At 41.1% G+C, this 24983-nt stretch overlaps 1 protein-coding gene and 1 pseudogene across 4 annotated transcripts in view; one reads left to right on the top strand and one right to left on the bottom strand.

Moving 5' to 3' along the window:
• Positions 1–24983, top strand: part of LOC129480770 (supervillin) — a 277840-nt gene that overhangs the window by 152525 nt on the left and 100332 nt on the right. For all 4 annotated transcript variants that reach the window (XM_063637239.1, XM_063637240.1, XM_055275028.2 and 1 more), the window contains 2 exons: positions 14557–14614; positions 20455–20546. The gene's annotated coding sequence lies outside the window, so the exon portion shown is untranslated. The remainder of the gene's footprint in view (positions 1–14556; positions 14615–20454; positions 20547–24983) is intronic.
• LOC129481441 (uncharacterized) lies at positions 8533–8608 on the bottom strand (annotated as a pseudogene).

Here is a 24983-nt window from a genome sequence, read left to right as displayed (position 1 = left end):
GGACTTTTCATTTTAAACAAATACCACATGTGGTCTGAGGGCCACCCAAGTTTGATATCCTTTGCTTAATCAGATGTTACACCCATGCATGAGCGTAAATGTGTCTTGAGTCATTTCAACAGACAGTGTGGAATATGCCTTTGATTTGTTTTGTGTCATGACCTCCCCATGGCACCTGCACTGTGAGCACAGGATCTGCTTTCCCAGTGCAATAATATGACCATGAAGAAAGTCAATCATGAACGTGTGAAATCTCATGGACATGCCCTCCCCCACCCTGCATCAATCAGCAAGGGGCTGGGAACCTGTTCTGAAAGCCTGGTAGGTCTCGGGTACCAGTTAATACAACCCATGGAGGCTGGGTGCAGTGGCTCATACCTGTAATTCCAGCACTCTAGGAGGCTGAGGTGGGAGGAGTGCTTGAGCCCAGGAGTTTGAGACCTGCCTGGGCAACATGTCGCGATCCCATCTCTACAACAAATACAAAAGTTAGCTAGGCGTGGTGGTGTGCACCTGTAGTCCCAGCTACTCAGGAGGCAGAGGTGGGAGGAACTGGCTTGAGCTCAGGAGGTCGAGGCTACAGTGAGCTGTGATTATGCCACTGCACTGCAGCTTGGGCAACAGAGCCAGACCCCATCTAAAAAAATAAAAAATAACCCATGGAAAACAAGGGTGACATTGGAGATCGCAGGTTGATGAGCTTTTCTTGCATTTTCATACTGATTATTGTTGCTGAGATTGTCATTGCTGTTGCTTTATTAAGATGCCCTTCTGAGAACAAGGAGAGCCAGAAATTACTTTATTTCAAACTTTCCTTCAAATTATTGAAGTCTAGCTCTAGAACAGCTATGATCTATCCAGTATCAACAGACATTTTATATATGTACTTGTCTGCCATCTGGACTTTTAGACTCATAAGAAATTCTCCTCTGTGATGATTCAGTGTTTCCCTGCTTTCTGTTCATGTAAAAACCATGAAGTAGTGAGCATTGAATAACTGGATTTGGCAGAGCCTTCTCCGCCCTCCCTGGACGATTGTAATCGAGTCAACCCCTTCCCCTCTGCATGAGGTCTTCTTCTCACGAGAGGAGAGGCGTGGGCGCCCGCATCTGTGGAGGTGTGGCACACTGCACCTTATGATGTCCTGGGATGCAGCCACAGACTTCATACAGTGAACACCTAGGTTTACTATTATTATTATTAGAGACAGAGTCTCACTCTGTCACCCAGAATGGAATGTAGTAGCATGATCAAAGCTCACCACAGCCTCAAATTTCTGGACTTAAGTAATCCTCCCTTCTCAGCCTTCTGAGTGGCTGGAACTACACCATCATGCCTGGCTAATTTTAAAATTTTTTTGGTAAAGATGGGGGTCTCACTGTGTTGCCCAGGCTGGTCTCTAACTCCTGGTCTCAAGCAGTCCTCCTGCCTCCGCCTCCCAAAGTGCTGGGATTACAGGTATGAGCCACCGTTCCTGGGAACAGCTAGTTTTATGTTTATTCGTCACATCATTGTTTAAGAGCCCTTTGTGGGTTGGGGCTTTGAACAGGTCAGAATCGTCCTTGGCATCTCCTGGCCTCTGGCAAGTGGTGGGCCAGCCATGTGCCCCTCACAAGAGCTGTTCTCCAGGTGCTCAGCATGTGCCTGCATTTTATGTCAGCTGTGATTTGCCCTCAGTGTACATTTTATTGTATATTGTGCTGAAATATACATACCATGACATTTACCATTTCAACCATGTTTAAGTGAACAGTTCGGTGGTATTTAGGTGCATTCACTCACAGAGTGTGCAGCCATCACCACCATCCCTCTCCAGAACTTTTTCATCATTCCAAACTGAAACTCTACCTATTCAACAACTCCCCAACTTTCCTTCTGCCCAGCCCCTGATAAACTCCCTTCTACTATCTGTCTCGGAATGTGACCATTCTAGAAACCTCATATAAGTAGTATAGTATTTGTCCTTTGGTGACTGGCTTATTTCCCCTAGCATGATGTCTTCGAGGTTCCTCTACATTGTAGCAAGCGTCAGAATTTCCTTCCTTTTTAAGGCCGAATAATATTCCATCATATGTATATTCAGTGTGTAATTTAAACACAGAACTGACCTGTCTTTCTTTTCTGACAATCAGCTGGCCATTCTCTCTTCCTCTGAGGTACCTGGATTTTTCTCTCCAAGAGTCATTAGCCATAGATTTGGAATGAACCAGAAACTAAAATGACTAGAGATAATTTCATTACAAATGTTAACATTACTCTTTTGAACATTTACTTTAAAGACACTAATAAGTCTTTTAGGTGATTGCAATAAGCCTTTTCTTTAAAAAAGAATTCTGAAGTATAGAAAGGCTGGCATGGTTTTCTTTCAACACATCTGATAAAGAAAAAATAGCTGTGACTTGTAACATTTCTTATTGAACGTACTTTGCCTTTTCATCTCTACCTCCGTGGTCTGTTTTAAATTACCTTATGCAGTGCACAACATTTTATTTGCACGCTTGTCCAAAATATTACCACTAACCAAAATTCACAGAGCATTTCACAGTGCATGCAGGAGGAGAATTAGACTAAAATGAGGAATCTGGAAAGTCTGCCTGACCAGTGAGATGTGATCAAGGGGAAATGAAAGGGCCTAAGTGGGCTTTCCCCAGGGGCAATTTTCTCAGGTCAGGCAGTTCTGCCTCAGATTAAGGATCTGCACACATAAAGAAAATCCACCAAAGAAAATGAGAATACCATTTATGGCTGTTGCTAGTGTACAAAATGCTCCTTTACTGGGCTATGAAAATATGTTCTTCACTTTGGAATTTCACTCCAACCATCATCATTAGTAGCTTATAGTAGATTTCATTAAAATCATTTCCATAGCACTTCTTGATTTTGGAAATGTATTGGTAAGTCACGTCAGTATGTATTCAGACAACTGCTAGTCAAAATATCACACTCCCCTATACTGTACATTTAAATTCCAGCTCATGGTTGGCTTGATGGCTCACGCCTGTAATCCTGCACTTTGGGAGGCCAAGGTGGAAGAATCACTTCAGGCCAGGAGTTTGAGACCAGCCTGGGCACATGGCAAGATCCCATGTCTACAAATTTCAAAAAATAGCCGAGTGTGGTCCCAGCTACTCGAGAGGCTGAGGTAGAAGGATGGCTTGAGCCCAGGAGGTTGAGGCTGCAATGAGCCGTGTTCGTGCCATTGCACTCCAGCCTGGGCAACAGAGCCAGACCCTGTCTCAAATAAATAAATACATACATACGTACATTAATTAGTTAATTCATTCATTCCAGCTCATTTTCCTGTAGACTGGGAGTGCTTTCACTGATGTTCACTGAGCACAACAAGGTGACATGAGGTGACATCGTACGGACCTCTGGAGGAGCATGTAGTGCACCCAAATCCCTTTTCAATACGGAGTTCCTTGTGTGGATTAAATAATGCAGTCCTTTTTCAGAGTGCTTCTGTACGTGTTCTCTCATTTTATCCTGACCTCATCATCCTGTTTCCCTTTGATTTTATTGTGGCTGGCCAGGGAATGGCTGTTTTGCCTTTATTAAAACAATTTTTTTAGAGACAGGGTCTTAATCTGTTGCCCACACTGGAGGAGTGCAGTGGCGTGATCATAGCTCACTGCAGCCTTGGCCACCAGGGCTCAAATGATCCTCCCACTTCAGCCTCACAAGTAGCTGATTACAAGTAGGGATTGCAGGCGTGTGCCACCATGCCCAGCTAAATTTTTTTTTTTTAATTTTTTGTAGAGACAGAGTCTCACTTTGTTGCCCAGGCTGCTCTCGAACTCCTGGCTTCAAGTGATCCTCCTGACTTGGCCTCTCAAAGGGCTGGGATTACAGGCATAAGCCACCACCAGGCCCTGTTTTGCCTTCAGAGATGTATTTTAAGTTGTTGATCTAGGCTTGATGTATCTATCCTAGGTCAGGCACTATCCTGGTTTTCTCATCTGCGTATGAGGATAAGTCACAGAGAAGACTAAAGGAATTAAATACTCCAAGACCCTCAGCCTTGCATCTACCCCCCAGCGATGAGCCAGGGGAGGTCACAGGTGTCATCCTGTTCAGCCCTGCTGGGAAATGGCTGGCTGCAGTGGAGGTGCTGGCTACTTCCCTTTTCCTTGGCTTTGCCCTCGTTTTCTCCCCAAGGATGATGGCCCCCAAAGGAGAGTTGCCTCAAAGGACAGCGTTGCAGGGGTGCTTGCGTGTCATCAACCAGAACAAGTGACAGGGTCTGGCTCCTCAAAAAGCCTCCCTGTAGTCTGAGCTGCCGCTGTGACCTGCGCAACACAGTCCTTGAAGGTTTAATACCGTGACTGTCATCTAATGCCTTATCTTTTGACCTTGTCAATTTGGGAGGTGACACTTCTCACCTAGACTCATACTGAGACATTGTCAATAGTTGGACTGCAGGAATCATTGTCCCCGTTTTTGTTTTTTGTTTTTTTGTTTTGTTTTGCTTTTTTGAGACAGAGTCTTGCTCTGTCACCCAGGCTGGAGTGCAGTGACGTAATCTCGGCTCACTGCAACCTCCACCTCTGGGGTTCATGCCATTCTCCTGCCTCAGCCTCCCGAGTAGCTGGGACTACAGGCGCCCGCCACCACGCCTGGCTAATTTTTTTGTATTTTTAGTAGAGACGGGGTTTCACCATGTTCACCAGGATGGTCTCGATCTCCTGACCTCATGATCTGCCTGCCTTGGCCTCCCAAAGTGCTGGGATTACAGGTGTGAGCCACTGTGCCTGGCCCATTGTCCCCGTTTTTACCTTTGCCTAGCTCAGAAATCCTGTTAGATGCCCAGGAACTCAGATGAACACATTGTTCTGAAGAAAACTAGGAATACACATAGTAACGAAGTACATGAAATAGAGAATAATAAGATACTTCCAGTTTCCCCAGCGAATCTTTAGCATGTTCTTCCTGATTCTCCCTACATGCAAATATCTCTGTTTCACATCATGGCTTCAGATTTTAGGAAAGACAAGAAGACTTTAAGTAATAGTCTCAAGCCGAGGAAAGAGAAGTAATGCTTTTCGTCTTTGCAAATTATTCAAGAAATGAGGCTGGCTAAGAATGGGAGAAATTTAAGGATAGAAGTGATTTCAGTGCTTGCCTACCATTTGATTGATTGATCCATTCAACCAGTATTGACAGTTTACTTGTTCTGAACCGGACTCTGTGCTAGAAGTGCACCCGCAAGTGTGCGTCACGTGCTGTCTCTCCAGTTTTTATAGTCCTTTAGCTAGGAGACAATAAAGGCTTTTGAGCAGGAAAGGTGTGATTGGTAATAAAGAAGAACATTTATGAAGGGGATTTAACAGGTGAATTCAATGTTGATAGGCAGGGCAAGGTTCTTTTGTGCGCACCTGGTGTCAAGGTTAAGCAACACTGGTGCCTGTTATCAAGGATCTTGGTGACCATCTAGGTCAACTCCTCAATTTAGAGCCAAGAAAATGCATCTGCTGGAAGAAATGAGCAAGCTGATTTTGTGCTATAGGGCCATAGGCACCATTCATTCACGCCAGGATTTTCTCCTGGATTTTTAGCCTATGTCTAAGCTTTGGGGATTTAAGAGGTCTTATTGCCTTCATCTTCATTTGTATTTAATTGTTTTGCAATTACGGAAGGAAATCATGCATATGGTGGATACTTTAGAAAATAGAGAAGTTACTTTGGAAAAAACATGAACAGTTATCTCCGAGTTGTGAGAGAATTAATGTCTTGGTTTATTTCCTGTCATTGTGAGTAGGTGTGTGTGCATCTCTAATATAATATTTAAAATTTTTCAAATCAGTAATGGAGTTTCAACCCTGGTTTGCTTGTGTAATTTATTTACCCAGTCTTCTATATGCACCCCAGGGAGACTAATTCCCATTTTATACATTTATAAATGTATACACAAATACACATTTATAAATGTATACACAAATGGGTCCATTAATTTTAACAATATTAATTATTCCAATTCACAGACCCATTTATTTGAGTCATCTATAATTTATTTCATCAATGTTTTGTAGTTTTCAGTATACAGATCTTTCATCTAATTGGTTAAATTTACAACTATTTTATTTTTTGATACAGTTATGAATGGGATTGATTTCTTAATTTCTTTTTTAGATAGTTTGTTGTTGGTGTAAAGAAATGTTATTGGCATTCCTTAAGGAACCAAAAGTAGAACTACCATTTAATCCAGCAATCCCACTACTGGGTATCTACCCAAAGGAAAAGAAGTCATTATATAAAAAAGACACATGCACCCACATATTTACAGCAGCACAATTCACAATTGCAAACATATGGAACCAACCTAAGTGCCCATAGACCAACAAGTGGATAAAGAAAATGTGGTATATATACACTGTGGAATACTACTCAGCCATAAAAAAGAATGAAATAATGTCTGTTGCAAGAACCTGGATGGAGCTGGAGACCATTATTCTAAGTGAAGTAACTCAGGAATGGAAAACCAAATATCATATGTTTTCATTTATAAGTGGGAGCTAAGCTATGAGGACGCAAAAGGCATAAGAGTTGTATAATGGACTTTCGGGACTCTAAGGGGAAGGTTGGGAGACGAGTGAGGGATAAAAGACTACATATTAGGTACAGTGTACACTGCTCAGTTAAGGGTGCCCTAAAATCTCAGAAATCACCACTAAAGAACTTATCTGTTTAATCCAAAACCACCTGTACCCAGAAAACTGTTGAAATAAAAAAATCATTTGAAGTCAGGCACGTTGGCTCACACCTGTAATCCCAGCACTTTGGGAGACCGAGGCAGGTGGATCATGAGGTCAGGAGATCGAGACCATCCTGGTCAACATGGCGAAACCCCATCTCTACTAAAAATACAAAAATTAACTGGGCGTGGTGGAGCGTGCCTATAATCCCAGCTACTCAGGAGGCTGAGGCAGGGGAATCGCTTGAACCCAGGAGGCAGAGGTTGCAGTGAGCCTAGATTGCGCCACTACATTCTAGTCTGGTGACAGAGCGAGACTCCGTCTAAAAAAAATAAAATAAAATCATTTGCATTGCTAAAAAGAATAAAAGAAATGCTACTAGCAGGGAGCGGTGGCTCATGCCTATAATCCTAGCATTTTGTGAAGCCAAGGCAGGAGGATCACTTGAGGCCAGGAGTTGGAGATCAGCCTAGGAAACATAGCAAGACCCAATCTCTACCAAAAAATTCAAAAATTAACCAGGTGTGTTGGCACATGCCTGTAGTTCTGGAGACTCAGCAGGATGAGGTGGGAGAATTGCTTGAGCCCAGGAGTTCAAGGCTACAGTGAGCTATGGTCACACCACTGCACTTCAGCCTGGGTGACAGAAAAATATATACTACTCATAATTGTATTTAATTTAATAAATGATGGGATATGTATATATCAGAATTAGAACATGTCACCATAATGCCATAGTCTTTATGTTGTGAGTCATCATCAATAAACCACAAACATTGTAAAAACATAGCAACCTGACATATATATTAGAAGTTAATAGGTTGACTTCTATATTTAGACCAAATGAATGTCACCTCTTAGAGATGATACCAATAATCACAAACCTTGCCAACATTATATCAATGCAATTTTAGTAAAAAATAAAGTTTCCCTCTTGTAGATCCCATCAGGTATGCTAGTCACTCATTAAGAAGAAGAATGCACAAAGGTAATCATGTTGCCTGAAGGAATGGCCCTGATTGTCATTCATATGAGAGTCCATAAAGGTCTTATTTACCATTGGCATCATTCACAGCACACACTTTCATCATAACGAAAATGAAGCCAAATGTACTCAGGAGAGGAAAGTCAGGTACCAGATTGCTCATCAATTTATCCAATTTCAAGTTTCATGGGAAAACACATATTATTGTAACTCACATTTATACCCCAATTGCAAGGGTACTTCAGTCATAGATTCATCAGTGATCAAAACATATCCTAGCACTGTTAGAATACTATACTCATATTACAGAAAATTTTGTGTGTGTATTTAGACCACAATGACTATAGTGCATTGAGCAAAATTCCAATGTGTCATATTTCTCAATCCTCAAAAAAATCAATCCTAGGTAAAAAGTATTTTCTCATGAGGATTGCATCACATGTGTCAGTCAGTTATTGAGAAAACCCTGTCATGATATTCATGTTGTCTGAATGAATAATTCTAATTATTATAGAGCTCAGTCTTCACTAGTTCAATTATCTATTCGGAATTTTTCAGCCGGCAAAGGAAGCCTCTCACCTCCACTCAATAGAATAGCACCAGTAGGGCTTACTAAATCATCCAGTGAAAGAAAGAGAGCAAGGGTCTTAGTGCCAAATATCCAAGAAAATTAGGACTTACAGGAAACTTAAACACTTAAAGAATCAGAATTTATAGTTTACTTAGAAGCACACAGATAGAAGTGTGCAAAACAAGTTTCACAGAAATATTTCATCGCCAGAATCCCAAAATAAAATTTCCATTGAAGGAAACTAAGAAATCCAGACTTCTTGTCTCACAATTGTTACCTAGACTGGGCCTCAGCATAATCCAACTAAGCTTAATTTTTGCATCATCATTTCTCATCAAGATAATAACTCATCATTGGCCCAGCCCATGGCACTCATATGCATATGCACACTTAGATCAAATATGCTTAACAGAGATGGTTTCCTTAAACACTGGTGGTAAAGTGGACTGGATGCCACATCTTCAGTGCCAGACAATTGGGTGGTACCAGTATACAAATGGTAAACACCCTTGAGTTCATTCATAGTAATGTCCTTGTGTGCATTTTTAGAAATAGAATTAATGAGTCATTGCTTCCTACACACTTCAAAGTAGCCACATCCACATCTTATTCCTCTCCAATAAGGTGAGAGAATTAGGAAGAAAAGGAAAAATAATAATCAATTGCTTCTTTTTATACACAACACCCACACCCCACCAGGGACACTGACTTCTCTCTGAGCCTTACGGCCTTAGCTATGCCCTAGTTACTCACATCTGGGGGCAGCCCTGGTTTCGAGCAAAGTCTATGGGATCAAAACTAGACTTAGAAATCATATAAGGTTTATGAAAGACAACTGCGGCTGGCCTGACGGCTCCTTCTGGGGTCAGGCTGGCCCCTTTACCAGCAACATCCCTGTGGGCCAGGGCTGGGAGGCCCTGTGACCTCAATCCAGGACAAGTTTACAACAATGGCCCTGGTTCTCTTGTGTTCAGGCTGATCAGGAATGTGGGAATTGTCCTGGGGAGAGCCAGAGCATGTGGATTTTCAGCCTGGCACTTCCACACCACAAGCTTTGTGACCTTGAGTATTCTATAGGAGTCATCTAACATGTCACTACATGAAGACCAGGTGATCAGAAAGGCCCCTTCTGCTCCAGTCTTCCCAGGGTCCACCCGGGCCTGATTCACTTGTTCCAGTGATACCACTGTGGAGTGTCAGCATCGCAATGGCTCACTCATAGCTCCTTCAGGTCTCCTCCAGCCACCACCCGTGTACCATGACATGCTATGACAGTGACCTCCCTCAGCCTCTCCCAGGCACGTGGTTTTACCCCTTCTCCTAAAGCAGTTTTGCATGCCCATCTAAAGGCAACTTAAATATTTGCTTTTACTTCTCTTTAAAGATTACAACCTTAAAAATATCCAGTAAAATATTGTACTTCCATAAAGCATTGTTCCTGAGTAAGATTAGTGCTTCTCAGTGGACACAGCAGCAGGGAACTTTGTGCATTCATGCTGAGCTAGTGGCTGTGTGATGCTATTGAAGAGGGAATACACCACCATCAGCACTCAGTTAAAACGTCTTCTCCCTAAATTTTAAGAAAGTCACAGGCTGGGCGCCGTGGCTCACACCTGTAATCCCAGCACTTTGGGAGGCCGAGTTGGGTGGATCACCTGAGGTCAGGAGTTCGCGACCAGCCTGGCCGACATGGCGAAACCCCGTCTCTACTAAAAATACAAAAATTAGCCGGGCATGGTGACATGCACCTGTAATCCCAGCTACTTGGGAGACTGAGGCAGGAGAATCGCTTGAACCCGGGAGGCAGAGGTTGCAGTGACCCAAGAGATGTGCCGTTGCACTCCAGCCTGAGTGACAGAGCGGGGGGGAAAAAAAAAGTCACAATCACAACTTAGAATTTCTCTGCAAATAAATATGTTAACCTACAGAATGACGTGAGGAAATGTTTGAGTATTTTGTAGCTCCCCTGTGTGAATGAGCTAGCCTAAAACAGTAATGATAATAATAGTAGTAATAATTTTTGAATGTCAAGTGGAAAAATTAAAAATAATAATTCATTATAATTATTGGAGAGTAAATGAAAATTTTTCAAAGATACTTTCTATGAACATAAAATAGAGATTTTTCTTCACAGTCTTATTTGATTTCATATGGATAGGATGCTTAAATAATAGATTAAATTTTATATCCATAATTTCATAAAAAATGTTGGGCTTTTTTCCTTTCAACAATTATGTCATATTTAAATCAGTTTGCTTTGTACCATAATCCATGGGTGGGGCAAAGAATTCTGGTAAGACTCTGTTACCAACTTAAAGATAATACCCAACAATTTAAAAAATTCTGTACTGGAATTTTATTTTCAAAATTTCAAATATGGGAAGGGAGCAAGGGCTGAAAAACAAACAATTGGATACTATGCTCAGTACCAGGGTGATGGGACCCATGTACCCCAAACCTCAGCGTCACTCAATGTACCCATGTAACAAACCTGCACACGTACCCCTTAATCTAAAATAAATGTTGAAAAAAAAGAAGAAAAGGAAAAGCAAGCGACAGGAAAATTTGAAAAAAAAATTAGAATAGACTTATTCCTTAATAATAATTCAAAATTAACATTTAGATTCTTTTAGGATAACTGTAATTGAGTATTCTATAGGAAGAGTAATTTTCAGGCACAAAAAGGGTGATGAGCAGTGATACTGTGTTCCATAAACGGTTACATTCTTTATAAAGGATTATTTATCAACATGTCAACATGTATATTATTTCATCCTATCTCTCTATTCTTTTTTTCTTTTTCTTTTTCTTTTTTTTTTTTTTTTGAGATAGGATCTCACTCTGTTGCCTATGCTGGAGTGCAGTGGTGCAACCATGGCTCACTGTAGCCTTGACCCCTCCAGGCTCAAGCGATCCTCCGGCCTCAGCCTCCCAAGTAGCTGGGACTACAGGCGTGCACCACCATACCCAGCTCATTTTTTATTTTTTGTAGAGACAAGACCTCACCATGTTGCCCAGGCCAGTCTTCAACTCCTGGCCTCAAGTGATCCTCCTGCCTTGGCCTCCCAGAGTTTTGGGATTATAGGCGTCAGCCACCATGCCTGGATCATCTCTTTATTTCCCGAATCAGTTGCTTCTACTATTTCCTCTCCTTCCTCTTCTCCTCCCAATACTACCTTTTTTCTTTTTGTTGCTAATTACCTATGACCTTACCATCAAGTTTCTAATTTAGTTATCCACAGTACTGACGTTGTTCCTAGCTGAGTTTTTTTTAACTATCCTATTTGCCATAGTTTTTCCTGATTTTATGACTATAATGAGTTTAGAGAAAAATGGCAAAAATGCCACCACTGACCCCTCTAGTACCCAGGGTTGATGTACCTTGTGTTTATGTGTCTTTATTAATTTGGCATATAATTCTTCATTTTCACCTTAAGTGTGTTTGTATTTTACAAATTAGTCTAAGTCCACCTGGTTTGAACACAGGATACTAACTCCCCACACTCATTTTAGAAGGAGATCTCTAGCGTTTAGAAGAGATTGTCTCATGATTTCCTGTGGTCATTCAGCAAACATTTCCTGCAGCCCTACTGTGCGCCAGGTACAGTGTCCAGAACTAAAAATACAAAGACAAACTCAGAGTCCCTGCTCCTAGGTGGGGGTGTGGTGAATCACAATCTTGATCCCACCTCCCCAAGATCCCATAGCTCCATCACCAAACAGTTGTCTATCCAGGAGCAAGCTACTCGTCTAGCCCTATTTCCTTAGCTTGCAAATGAGACCGTTTCTCTTGGTTCTCTTGAATGTCCCATTTTTCTGTACAATCAGTCTGTAATTATTGCGAATTTTTCTTGGAATTGCATGAGCATTACTTGAGCTCACCAACTACATATTGCAGTTAAAATTAAACAGGGGGCAATCTAATAGGCAAAGCTTAACTTAATAGCTTCTACCTGAAATTAAAATTTTGAATCTCTAGCAATATCTGCCCTTTCTTTTCCCACAGTTTCACTCATGTGTTGTTCATAAATCTTAAGTATGGGTTTTTGGCTCTCTGTTAGGTAAAATACTTCATTTAACTTAGCCAAAGCCAGACTTGGAGCAGCCTGGAAATACTCAAGCATCCCTTCTTCCCAATACACAAGGGTCTCTTTAGGTTTTTCTTTGTGTGTGTGTGTGTGTGTGTGTGTGTGTGTGTGTGTGTGTGTCTGTAGGGACAGGAAGTTGTATTTGACTCCTCCAATGGTGGTTAGGTTGCAGCACTGTCTCCTTAGCCAGAGCAAATGCTGGGATGTGCCATGGCTTTGCCTTGGTCATCTACATCACCCACGTCCCATCACTGGGCTCCAGTCTGTTGCAGCGCCTCCAGGCTTAATTTCTGTTCATAATCTGATTATGGAGTCTGAGCTGTTCCAGCCAGTGGCCTCTTCCTTCTCCTGTACCATAGGCACAAAGACACAAGTGCCTGGTCGCTCTAGTCCTGCACTGTGAAAAATCTCAACCCAGTTTTGCTTAGACCAGACGAAGGTGGTTGCTGGCTGAGAATTAGCTGTAAAGCAGGCTGTGTGACTGAGCCGTCTGTGTGCAGCAATGTTCAGAAGCCCAGGGTTTTCCAGCTATTTGGGAGCTTTCAAATTCTCTGAGAAACAAGGTAAGGCAAGAGAAATATGAAATGCACTTATGTATGGATTTTATAACATAATGAATGCCTGGGGTCCTCTATTTTGCCCTATGTATTCTCCTGTGTTCAGTTACTTATACACATTTCTCCAAAGACACTTTAAATATCTAATTGAGTTTATAAAGGAGCTTATCTTGTGATTGCTGATAATGTGAATTTTTTTTCCCTTAATAAGTTAAAGTTACTACTAAACCACTGAAACCTTTATGTAAGAAAAATTGCAAATGCAATTGGAATGCCCACACTTTGGGTCAAATTCTAGATGTGCTGCACTTTAGCTAAAATATTTTTCTAAATCAAATGCTATACATACTAAATTATTTCCAGTAGGCAGTGGTGAGTAGCTTCTTTTTATTAACTCTTCATGTGAGACAGTTTGGAACAAGACACTGTCTTTTCAGTGGCTTTCTTCCAGCACAGAGGAAAATACATGCTTTCAATTTAACTGCTGAAGTGGTGTGGCATGTTCAGTTCACTGACTGAACAAAAATGAAACGCTAAGGTTATTTTGAGAATCATATTTGAAACTCAGCCATTATACATCAAAACTGTTTTCCAGCTCAAATGCACTATTGGGAAGTGACTTGAACAATTCAGACCTCAGATTCAGGAATTTTCTCCTACAGTACTTGAAAGCTTTTTGAATTGATTTCTCTTTGGTTAATTACATAACAAGATACTTGTATAGTTAAGAGAAAAGCTTAGATGTTTTACTGGCATTATGTCTTTCATTTTATTGTATTTCTTTAGTTGGCCACAGTTCCAAATTCCAGGACTGAGGATGTATTTTGATGGATAATGAAATGTCAACATCTGATATATTTTGTACTTATTTTTCCTCGGGCTTCTGCCCCTAAATATTAAAGAGCAAAAGGCACTACCTTAGGGGAAGAAGTTTCTGTAAATGGCCTATTTGTGGTTTTCTTAGTGGACAAATGCTGTAAGCCAAAGGCTGTAAAACAGATTACGTGCCATTAGACTGGTTATAAATTTTGTCTGTGCCTGGTTTTGTTTAACCTGTTCATTTGGGATGTGTTTTTCCTGTATAGAATTGTTACCAGCTGTCTTTACATAATACATATCTTGTCTTCAAAATACAAACAAATAGTTATTTTTATTGGTTGTTATTGTTTAGATTTTAATGAGAGCAAAAGACACAGCTGAGTTGTCCTTTGCTCTTCAGACCCCACCCGCATTCTTTAAAGGCATCTCAAACATTTCTAGTTACCTGGACCAAAATTGCTTATTTTCTCCTCTATTCTTGAGTATATAGCTGCCTTATTTAGTATTTAATTGCTTTGAGTTATTCTTGTTGCCATGACAAATTTAAATGGTAACATTGAACTATGTTAGAAGTATTATTGTTATTATTGTTGTTATTATTTTCATTTACCCATGGAGTATGTTGGCTACTTTCTGGAAGAGAAAAGCAAAACTTGCCTATGTAAATTTCCATGTGGAATTTGATTCTTAGAAGATGTCGTTTTTGTATTTCTATTTTTCGTCTGGTTAATGATTTTCTTTTTCTTAAATTATATGTTCAAAAGGAGTTTGGAGAGTTTTTTCTCACTGGATTTTTAACAATTTGCATAACTATTTCAATGTTACATTATTTCTTTTCCCTTAGATTTCAACAAGAAAAACTTAAGCTTCCTTGGATTCCCACGTCAAAGGAAAGTTTCAAGGTAAAGTGGCCGTGTCTCAACAACTGTGAAATTTTGAAGATTTGTTGTAGCTTTTAAAATTATTCTCTTGAATGTCTAACTCATGAGTTTAAATGTTTGGCAATTGTTTTCTCTCTAGAATTTGATTTATGAGGAATCTTTGTATTTAATTCTGCTTATGGAAACTATTTGGAGAACAGAATCTTGGTGTCTCTTGTCATTGCAAACTTTTAAAGGACTATTATCTTTTCTTTCTCACACCTGTCTCTAAGCAGGCACTGTCCTTTTGCAATCTGTCCATCAAAGAAGGGAGCTAGATTCTTTTTAGAAATGGTTTAAACTTGTTTCTGTTCCCTCTCCCTTCTTCCTTCCTTCCTCTCCTCCCTCCCTTTTTCCATAGACACACACACACACACACACACACACACACACATCCATCCATCCATCCATGTGAGTTATTCTTCCCTGGTCTTCCCAACTCCCTGTCTTAACTTTTCTGTACTTCCAGTGCCCTTGGCCACAGAATATTATGGGTGCTAATTTTATTTACCTAATGTGCTAAAACTCCATGACACATCATCATGGAGTAAGAGAAGTGGAAATGAATGCCTGTGCCGTACACAGTAGCTGTATCTCAGGTGCTTTTTAGTAGATTGTTGTCTATATTAATAGAGTTTGATATTTTCAGATGGAGGCACAAAGTTGTCCCCTACACAGTCAGGCAAAGATCTCAATCTGTGCTTCATTATAGTAGAAGGACCCAGCCCCAATTTCCACACAGTTGCTCTTGTGCCTAAGGTATTATGACACTGTTCCTTGACCAAAAAGGATTTGCATTTCAGCAACATTAGGATAGACAGGGGTCTAACTTCTGTCCTCCTCAGGCATTTGAAAATGGCAGTTGATCTTGTGAACACATTGGATGGGGCAAATCTTTGGTGTATTTAATCCACATCTTTTAAATGTTTATGCTTTGTTTAATTTTTACACACAATATCATCAAACAGCACATCTAAGTATAAAGTTAATTAGAGCAATGATGATCCAGGGTCATCAATGAGATTGTCTTAACTGACTCACAAAATGTCACTTTTTTAATGGGATACATCCATATTTCTCATCTTGGCCATGTTTTAATAGGATCTGAGGCTTGGTTTCTTTCTTTCTTTCTTTTTTTTTTTGAGACGGAGTCTCGCTCTGTCACCCAGGCTGGAGTGCAGTGATGCGATCTCGGCTCACTGCAAGCTCCGCCTCCTGGGTTCACGCCGTTCTCCTGCCTCAGCCTCCCGAGTGGCTGAAACTACAGGCGCCTGCCACCAGGCCCGGCTAATTTTTTTGTATTTTTAGTAGAGACGGGGTTTCACTGTGTTAGCCAGTATGGTCTCGATCTTCTGACCTCGTGATCCACCCGCGTTGGCCTCCCAAAGTGCTGGGATTACAGGCGTGAGCCACTGCACCTGGCCTCGGCTTGGTTTCTAATATTTCCCCAGCAGGTTGGTTTAACTGTCATGGAGCTAATAAGTGACTAAGGGAAAAAGAGACAGGAAGGCATTCCTTATTTAAGGATAGGAAAAGCATGCAATATGAAAGTCACACACGTCAGTGGACAGAGACTCAAAGAGACACAGCTATTCTCAAATCATGGGTATTACATCATGCATACCTATTAAAATGACAACCTATGCCATGGTGCTAAGTGTAAAATGGGCTGGAGGTACAAGAGCCTGCTTCTTTAAAAGAAATCTGGTCAGCCAGACCACCAGAGCTAAAAGAGACGAAAATATGAGCTAATGGGGCTTCGTCTCCCGTATCTTGTAATTTAAACTTCAGTAGCGGAATGAACAGATTGTGGAGGAGACGTACACCGCATGGGTGCTGGACAGTCTTTGTAATAGTAGCATATTCCACGTTGTGAAAAATAGAGGTGATAACAGCGGAGTATCCTGCTCTCCCTTTAATAAAATTCCCCTGTGTTGCTATGGGTAGGCATTTAAGTAGGTTAATGGGACACGTTTAAAAGAAAAATTTTCACCGAAGCAGGGGGCATTCTCTTCTTAGAAGCAGAGGAAGGGGGGTGGCGGCACAAACAATCAGTCCTAAAGAACGAGCACTGTTTCGGGGAGACAAAGAGAGTTGGAAAAAAATCCAAAAGGTGTTTCTCACTGTTAGAAAGTTAAAATCAAAATGCAGAAAATGAAGTGGTTAGCACTAACTTTAGTATCTATGGAGAGATGCTTCCCTACTGAAACATAGGCTCTTACTTTTGGTTGAGTGCTAGTGAGACACCAAGGCCTTTAGACATTGCCCCTGCAGACACCCCTTTGTCCCTGGGGAGGTTGGATTGGGGGTGACTGAGGAGGAAGGGCAGGATCCAGCATCCGAGAGCTCCATGCTTTTGGGGTCACTGGTTGTGTGCGTTAGTAATGGGCCCTACCAGTCTCCCTGCTGGGGGGCCTCTGAGTCAGAAGAAGCAGAGAGGAGAGGAGAGTCTGGACCCTCACAGGTGCTTGTATTTCATCAGCGTCAGATGAGCTGAAAAAGGTGCTCACTGATGAACCGTCCTGAATTTTACAAGCACGTCTTACCTGTGTTTTCACTGATGATCGATGCCCTCGGGTAGAGAAAGTTCAGGGAAGAAACATGATTTTTTTTAAAGAAAGAAACTCGATTTCACATGTTGATTTGAGGGGTCTTGCATTAATCACAGCTTGTGGCACTGCCTTGAGCCAGAGCCACACTTTCCAGCCCAGTCTGCCTGCTCCCGCTCCTCCTGTCTGTTCATCTGATTTCTCAGAAGCCCCCAGTCATTTAGCAGGATCAGGGGAGAGAGGCAGCGGAGACAGGACCAGAGGGTGATGACAGCCGTGTGGACTCAGTAATAAATGTTTACCTGGAAGCTGCAGATTCTAAAATCGATACTTTATAAACATGTGCAATTACGCCAGTTTTTCACACATGTATGCAAGGTGAGCAAAGGTACTAAAGAATGATGTGTTCCAAATTATGCCCTGTCCAAAGATGAAAAAAGGAAAGAAAGGAAGGAAGGAAAGGAGGGAGGGTGATAAGGAAGGGAGGGAGGAGGGGCTTATGACTGATGTTATTGACCGTGTGCTCTTATAGTTATTCTCAATGTTTGTAATGATTTTAGCCCTGGCCATCACATCAACTTTGCATAAAAGGTACACAAAAAATACTTTAGGGTGAATTGTAGTATTCAGTTGAAGCGTTTTGTAGTAATCATTCATTCATTCGACATATTTTAATTTTTTTAAATATTTTTTAATTCAATCATGTAATTTTTTTAACAGACAGAGTCTCACTCTGTCTCCCAGGCTGGAGTACAGTGAAATGATCATAGCTCACTGCAACCTCAAACTCCGAGGCTCAATGGATCCTGCCACCTCAGCCTCCTGAGTAGATGGGAGTAGTCCACTACACTGTGGAGTAGTCCACAGTGGCTTGTGCCACTGTGCCTGGCTAATTTTCTTATTTATTTTTTTTTTAGAGATGGGATCTTGCTATGTTGCCCACACTGGTCTCAAACTCCTGGGTTCAAACAATCCTCCTGCCTCAGCCCCCACAAAGTGCTGGGGTTAACGAGGTGTGTAATATACTTTTGGTGCTGGTCGAATAGGCAGTGGGTCCGGGTGCTCTGCCCTGAGGACATGACCAGTCAACTGAGGCCCAGACGAGGAGTGCGACGAAGCCACACGATGGCAGGAGGCTGGAGAGGAGAGAGCTCAGGGGGAGGAAACAGCATGTCGAGTGAACCACGTTAAGAAGCATCAGAGACTTTCCTCTTAGAGCTTTGGTTTTCTTTGGTTTCTGACCTGCCATCAAAAGGCTGCACTTCACATGGGTGCTGGCACTATTTGTAGCGTGTTTCGAGAAAGTAAGTGCCTGTGAAGCCAGGGAGTGTCCGGTGACGACTCGTAAAGCTCACTCTGTAAATTCAGTCGAGTATTTAACTCAGGGACACTTTCTTGCTTTTCATTAGTGGCTCCATTGAGCCTTCTGAGAAATAGAAAGAAAGAGGAAAACAAAGACACACAGATGTTTATTTTTGAAAATAAGATACAGCATTTGTACCCCAAGGCAAGTGGCCTGAAAAGCTGAATATTTCAGGGATTGCATTATTTCGCTTTAAAGTAGAATTTTTTTTCCTGAAAAGATTTTAGTTTCCCAAAGAAAGCATAGAGCTTTGTCAAGATGTTTAAATTAGCAATTAAATAATCAATTAAAATAACATGCCATTCCTTAAGTCGGGTACATTTCTGCCATTATTTAAATTTTTTAGGTTTCTACATTGAAAGGAGTAGTTACTACCTTACAATTCAGTGTCTAGAAGTCGGTGCTAATTCTAAGTTTCTGACTAGGCAGGTGTTCTAGGCTCTTCCAGCCAATCTGGAGTGTGGCTTATGAAGCCTAATTATTCTCAAGACTTTTCATTAAATAATGTGAACACACTTACCTATGGAATATAAGCTTTGCTACATTGTATATGGAAAGATGAAGATTCCAGATGGGCTTGGTTCTAGGAGGGCGGGATGGTGGCTGTGCTTTGGACTGTGTGGAAGTTCTTCCCGCGTAGTTTATACAGGGGGTAGAGGTTATTCAACTCTCCCACTTACACAGTATCCACAGCGGCTTCCTCGGTCTCTTCCTTGGCCTCTATGGAAATGCACCCGTACAGGGGAAAGGTCAGCTTCACACTGAGTCTTTTTCAAGTCCATCTTTTCCCCCTCTGGAGGTCACACTGACCTTGAGGAACAGCAGTTCCCTGTTTCCACAGGTTTGTTTTCTTCCTTCGAGGCAGCAGCACCCTCTGCCCTGCCCGCTCTGGGCACATCAAAGACCATGGAGTTGGGTACACAGCAGTCTTGGGGTGACTGTGGCTAGTATGAAACTAGGAGATGGATTTGAATCTCATCTCCTCTTCTTGTCAAATATGAGTCTTTGGGCAAATCATGTAACAATTTCCAGATCTGTAAACTGAGGATGGTACTAGTTCCGGTGTTGTGCTGCAGCTAGACGGGTGTGCCTCTCTCCCGACTTTGAGTTCAGTGAGTCCTATGGGAGCCTGAGATCCGCCATGGTGGGAGTGTTGACACCACCAGTCAATATTACAAAGCAGGTGCTTTTTGCAGGGCCAGGTGGAGGGCCTGGGTGGGCGGGGCAAGAGGGCAGGGCCATTTGTACCTTTATAACCACACCACGGAGTAGTTCATACCTCGTAAGGTCTTGGGGAGATAATTAAGGAGATACCTGAGGTGTGCTTAACATGGGGGAAAGTCCACAGTAAGGGCTCACTTCCTTTATTATTCTCCTCTTTCATTTCCTCTTTTATTCCAACACGAGTCTTCATGAGGCTTTCCAAACTTTTGACCATGCTTTGATACCTTGGTTGTTTGAAGGCATCTGTTACTTTAATATAATTTTAACACTGGAGGACAGAGTGTAGATCATCTATACAAGTTACTGATTTTCTGAAGGAGAAATTGTAGCCCAGAGAGGTTGAGTAATTAATGCAAGCTTGCACAGCTATTCTTAGGTCAAGAAGAGGGGGTCAGTCTGAGTTAAAGCTCACGACTCCCATTTCAGCAATGTTTTCACACATCACATCACGCCACCCACCAATCCTGCTGTAATTACTTAGTTGCACAAAAAATCACAATATTTACAGAAATACAAATAAATGAAAAAAGTTACCAATTTGATCCCCAATATAAAACATTTTACCTGCGATCTATGTATACATATTTAATGATGTGTAACAATATCATAATTTTTATATTCTGCATTTTTTCACTTATATATCTTTATTTAAATGGACTTAACTTTACTAATGGAGTAATTTTTAGCTTTCAGAAGGAGTTCTCACTCGAAGATAAAGAACAGCTCACTAACCTTAAAAGAGGAATCGATGCTCAGCTTTTAGTTGCACTTCCTAAAGGTAAGGCTGTTCCTAAATGACCAACCATGTCTGGGTAGATGCGTGTTGTGTCGTCTGAATTTTCTCGAGCAGAATTCTCTCCCTAACCTCCAGCTTACAGTCTTCTTTGCGGCCCTTCCTGTCTCCTCCCGGAATTAGCTTCAATTCCCTTCCCTCTCTCTCCCTGCATCCATGCATTTTTAATCCTTACCTTTCTACTCCTTCTTGCCCTTTAATTTTAGGCATCCTCAGGTTTTCGCCAGAGGCTGGGTGTGCGGGTGAGACAGAGAACATAAAATCGACCTGCCCTCATCTCTTTCTCCGTTTAACCTTCTCCAAGGGCAGTGAGTTCTGACCATACCCCCATTTCTTCTCTGTCCACCCACTCCTGCTGCCTCTGGAGGCTGCCCCAGGCCTTAGGGCTCTTTTTTTTTTTTTTTTTTTTAAGACAGCGTCTCGCTCTGTCGCCCGGGCTGGGGTGCAATGGCGCAATGTCAGCTCGCTGCAAGCTCCGCCTCCCAGGTTCAAGTGATTCTCCTTCCTCAGCCTCCCGAGTAGCTGGGACTACAGGCGCCCACCACCGCACCCAGCTAATTTTTTGTGTTTTTAGTAGAGACAGGGTTTCGCTATGTTGGCCAGGCTGGTTTCGACTCCTGACCTTAGGGGATCCGCCCACCTCCGCCTGCCAAAGTGCTGCGATTACAGGCGTGAGCCACCGCGCCTGGCCAGGGCTTTTACATTTAACATCTTGTAGCTTCCTGCTGGGCGGCGAACAGCCCATGCAGACTTTATCATGACCATCTTTCTTCTTCCCCAAGCGGGCACTCACACGTGTTTGGTGAATTACTATTTCCACTGGTCAAGGCGCACATGGGGTAAAATGTCTGCACCAACTATAAACCAATTCCCCCTAGTGTTACCTGTGAAATGACGTAAACATTGCTTGGTCTTTGTAACTGTAACACTAGCACAAGGAATGATCATTAGTCCCAGCTCACAAAATGTCTTCATCCTGACTGAGCTGTGGAAACCTTCCAGTGGAAGAAACAGATTTGATGGAACGGCAGATTTTTTCTACTCTGAAAGAAAAAGCAAAAATCATGCCCCAAAGAAATTAGAACAAAAAAACGTATTCTTTTAATAGAAAGTAAATCCAGTAAAAAAGTCCCGCTGACGAATTGGAATATATCCTGAGGAATTGAATGGATGATAGGCCGAGACATAGTCTAATGAGGGTGGATGTCTGAAAGACTCAGGGGATTTGGCCTGGTGAAGAAAACCCAGACAGAGACATGTGGCAATTTTCAGGAACTGACAACACTGTCAGCCGGAATACAGGTTTATTCTATGTTTCTCCAGAGGCCAAAAGTAAGAATAACGTGTAGAATTACAAGGAGGCAGATGAGATTTCATATCAAAAAGAAAATTAATCGTTCGTGGTACTTGGAAATGAGGTGGTCCACACTGTGCTCGCATCGGCTCTCCCTGAGAGTTTTCAAGGGCAAGTCAGTGGCCTCGTGTCCAGTTAGGACGGGTGCAGATGGGGCATGGAACGGCTGTCAAATGGAATGGCTCTGCCAATGTTTAGGACTCTCTGTGAAAGACAAAAAAAAAAAAAAAAAAACAATTTCCTCTGAACCAAACTAAAGTGCTTAATACCTATGCAGATGATCAAAACAAAGTGTAAGAATGAACAAATCCGTATTAGCAATAGCTGAGAAAAGTTGATTAAGCAAAGTTCTACATAGCAGAGGTTGTTTCCACCAGGCAGAAGGATCCCTCTTTCCCTTTCTCTGTCCCAGTTCCTTTATTTGATGCATAATACCACAGGCAATATTATGAGCAGAAAAATCAAAAACAGGATGAAATGCTGGGTTCATTAAGGTTCAACAAACGGTAACTTCATCTGTAATAAACTTTTAGAACACCTAAGCTTATTAGCCAGTTGTAGACAAATTAAAAAATTTGTCATAAATGATTATAAAAAATAATTTTTACAAATCAAAGACGACGATTTTATGTATTCACCAGATTGATGTTTCTAAATTAACATGGTCCCTTAAATCCTTAAAACATGCTTTAAAAGTGCCAGTGCCCCGGCAGGGCATGGTGGCTCACATCTGTAATCCCAGCACTTTGGGAGGCCAAGGTGGGTGCATTACGAGTTCAGGAGATCGAGACCATCCTGGCTAACAGGGTGAAACCCCGTCTCTACTAAAAATACAAAAAATTAGCTGGGCAAGTCCCAGCTATTCGGGGGGCTGAGGCAGGTGAATTGCTTGAACCCTGGAGGCGGAGGTTGCCGTGAGCCAAGATCACGCCACTGCACTCCAGCCTGGGCAACAGAGCGAGACTCCATCTAAAAAAAAAAAAAGTGCCAGTGCCCCATGTCCCCTGAATTTCGCCTAAATTCTCTACAGTCTTATTTTACATATCTTTGCTTTTGATGAAAAAAATAGGCAGATTTGGAAAGACCAGCAATTTCGTTGTTTCTCTGATTTAACACATGTATTAATGATTTTATGTGTCAGCTCTTAGCAATATTATGTTAAAAAAAGATTTGGTTATAATTTTATTTTAATGACATCAAGTTTTATGTGTGAGAAGTTTATAGAAGTCTCTTTCTGTTCATTTCCTGTGAAACTGGGCATTAAAGTGGTTGTTACTTTTTCTCTACGGGACTTCCTCTAAGTGTATATCACAAACAAGTAATCAAGGGATTAAAAATCTTTACCTATGTAACGTTTATAATATTAAAAAAGATTTTTTATTTAGGAATTATGAAGTAGACCAAATATATTACTCCACTTTCTTTAGCAGCTTTATTAAGATACAACACACGTACCATGCAATCCTATCATTTAAAGTATGCGATTAGGTCGGTTCTGGCATTTCAGAGTTCTGCCTCCATCAGCACAGCCAGTTTTAGAACATTTTCATGACTCCAAAAAGAAACGCTACACCCTTTAGCCGTCACCCCTCCCCCTTATTCCTCTAGTTTGTAATTGCTTGGTTTATGAGCTGCTTGTCTTTATATTAGTGGCTGCCATCCAAGAGTAAAAGTTACAGGGCTTTACTCCGTTGGGAAGTAAGATCGGAATATTCCAAATCTGGCCTGGGCTCTTGAGCTGTCGCGTGAAGGAGGAGAAATTGTTCTTGGCAGTATCCCTGCCACTTATATTTCTTTGGAAGATTCTACTGTACTCAAGTTTGGAGGACTGAACTCAACAATGTCTTAACCAGAAACCTTCTGCTTCTTAGAGCTAATGGAAGAAGCTATGTTTCCCAAGAAAAGCACCCTGCAGACCAAATTGTCTAGAATATTGGTGTTATATAGTCTTATTGCAAAGTGTATTAGGTGGTTGTAAATAACTTTATGAAGTATTATAGCTCTGCTATCAAATTTCCTTAAATCGCCTTACTTGAAAACTAACCTTCAGCTCCCATCAGAAATAACTAAAGAAATAGACTTACAGAGTCCATATTGCCACAGTAGTACCACTCCGAATTACTCAAAGAAGAGTAACAGACCAAGAAACAGGTAAAATAAGGGACACGTGGATATGTTTAGAAGTCCTAATGTATTTGAAAGCAAAGTAGAAAATGTCTCATTACAATGGAAATTAGACCATCGATGCTTATTTGTATCCGGATTACATAATAACTACTATTACTAAACATGAACCATATATGAATTATAATTATGACACAGCATATAATCAATTGAATTATAGCTGGTGAACCTAATTTTAAAAAGCATTCTTATTCTTTTTTGTTAAGAAATACACACTGAAGAATTTAGAGATAAAGGGGCGTCATGCTGCAATTGACTCAAATGGTTCAGAAAAAATACTATGTAAATATGTATGTGTATGTATGTACATAGACACATATGCACATACAAATATACTTAAGAGAAAGAAAAAAATAAAAATAAACCCAATGTAGTAAAACGTTAACATATTATGAAGGAAATCTCTTATATTTTCTGTATGTCTGATATTACAAAAAATTTTTTTGAAGTTTTAAAAGAACAGAAACCTTCAAGATTTTCAATCAGAAGGTAACTTTGGTAGAACTGTAGGTAGGCTTTATAAATAAAACAACAGAGTTACAGCATAGATTTCCACAGCAATGGTGACTTTCATGCATGATGTTTTTAGTATTGGCTTTATGCTGATAATAGTACAAAAACATGTTTTATATGATTAATAATAATATAAAATAATATAAAACATGGTTTATATAATAATATAATATATAATATAAACCATATTTTATATATATATATTTTTTGAGGCAGAATCACGCTCTGTCACTCAGGCTGGAGTGCAGTGGCACAATTTTGGCTCACTGCAACCTCCATCTCTCGGGTTCAAGCAATTCTCCTGCCTCAGCCTCCCAAGTAGCTGGGATTACAGACACATGCTATCAGGCCTGGCTAATTTTTTGTATTTT

This window comes from Symphalangus syndactylus, chromosome 4, assembly GCF_028878055.3.
Source record: "Symphalangus syndactylus isolate Jambi chromosome 4, NHGRI_mSymSyn1-v2.1_pri, whole genome shotgun sequence".
Taxonomy (NCBI): domain Eukaryota; kingdom Metazoa; phylum Chordata; class Mammalia; order Primates; family Hylobatidae; genus Symphalangus; species Symphalangus syndactylus.
This window is presented reverse-complemented; position numbering and strand designations above follow the sequence as displayed.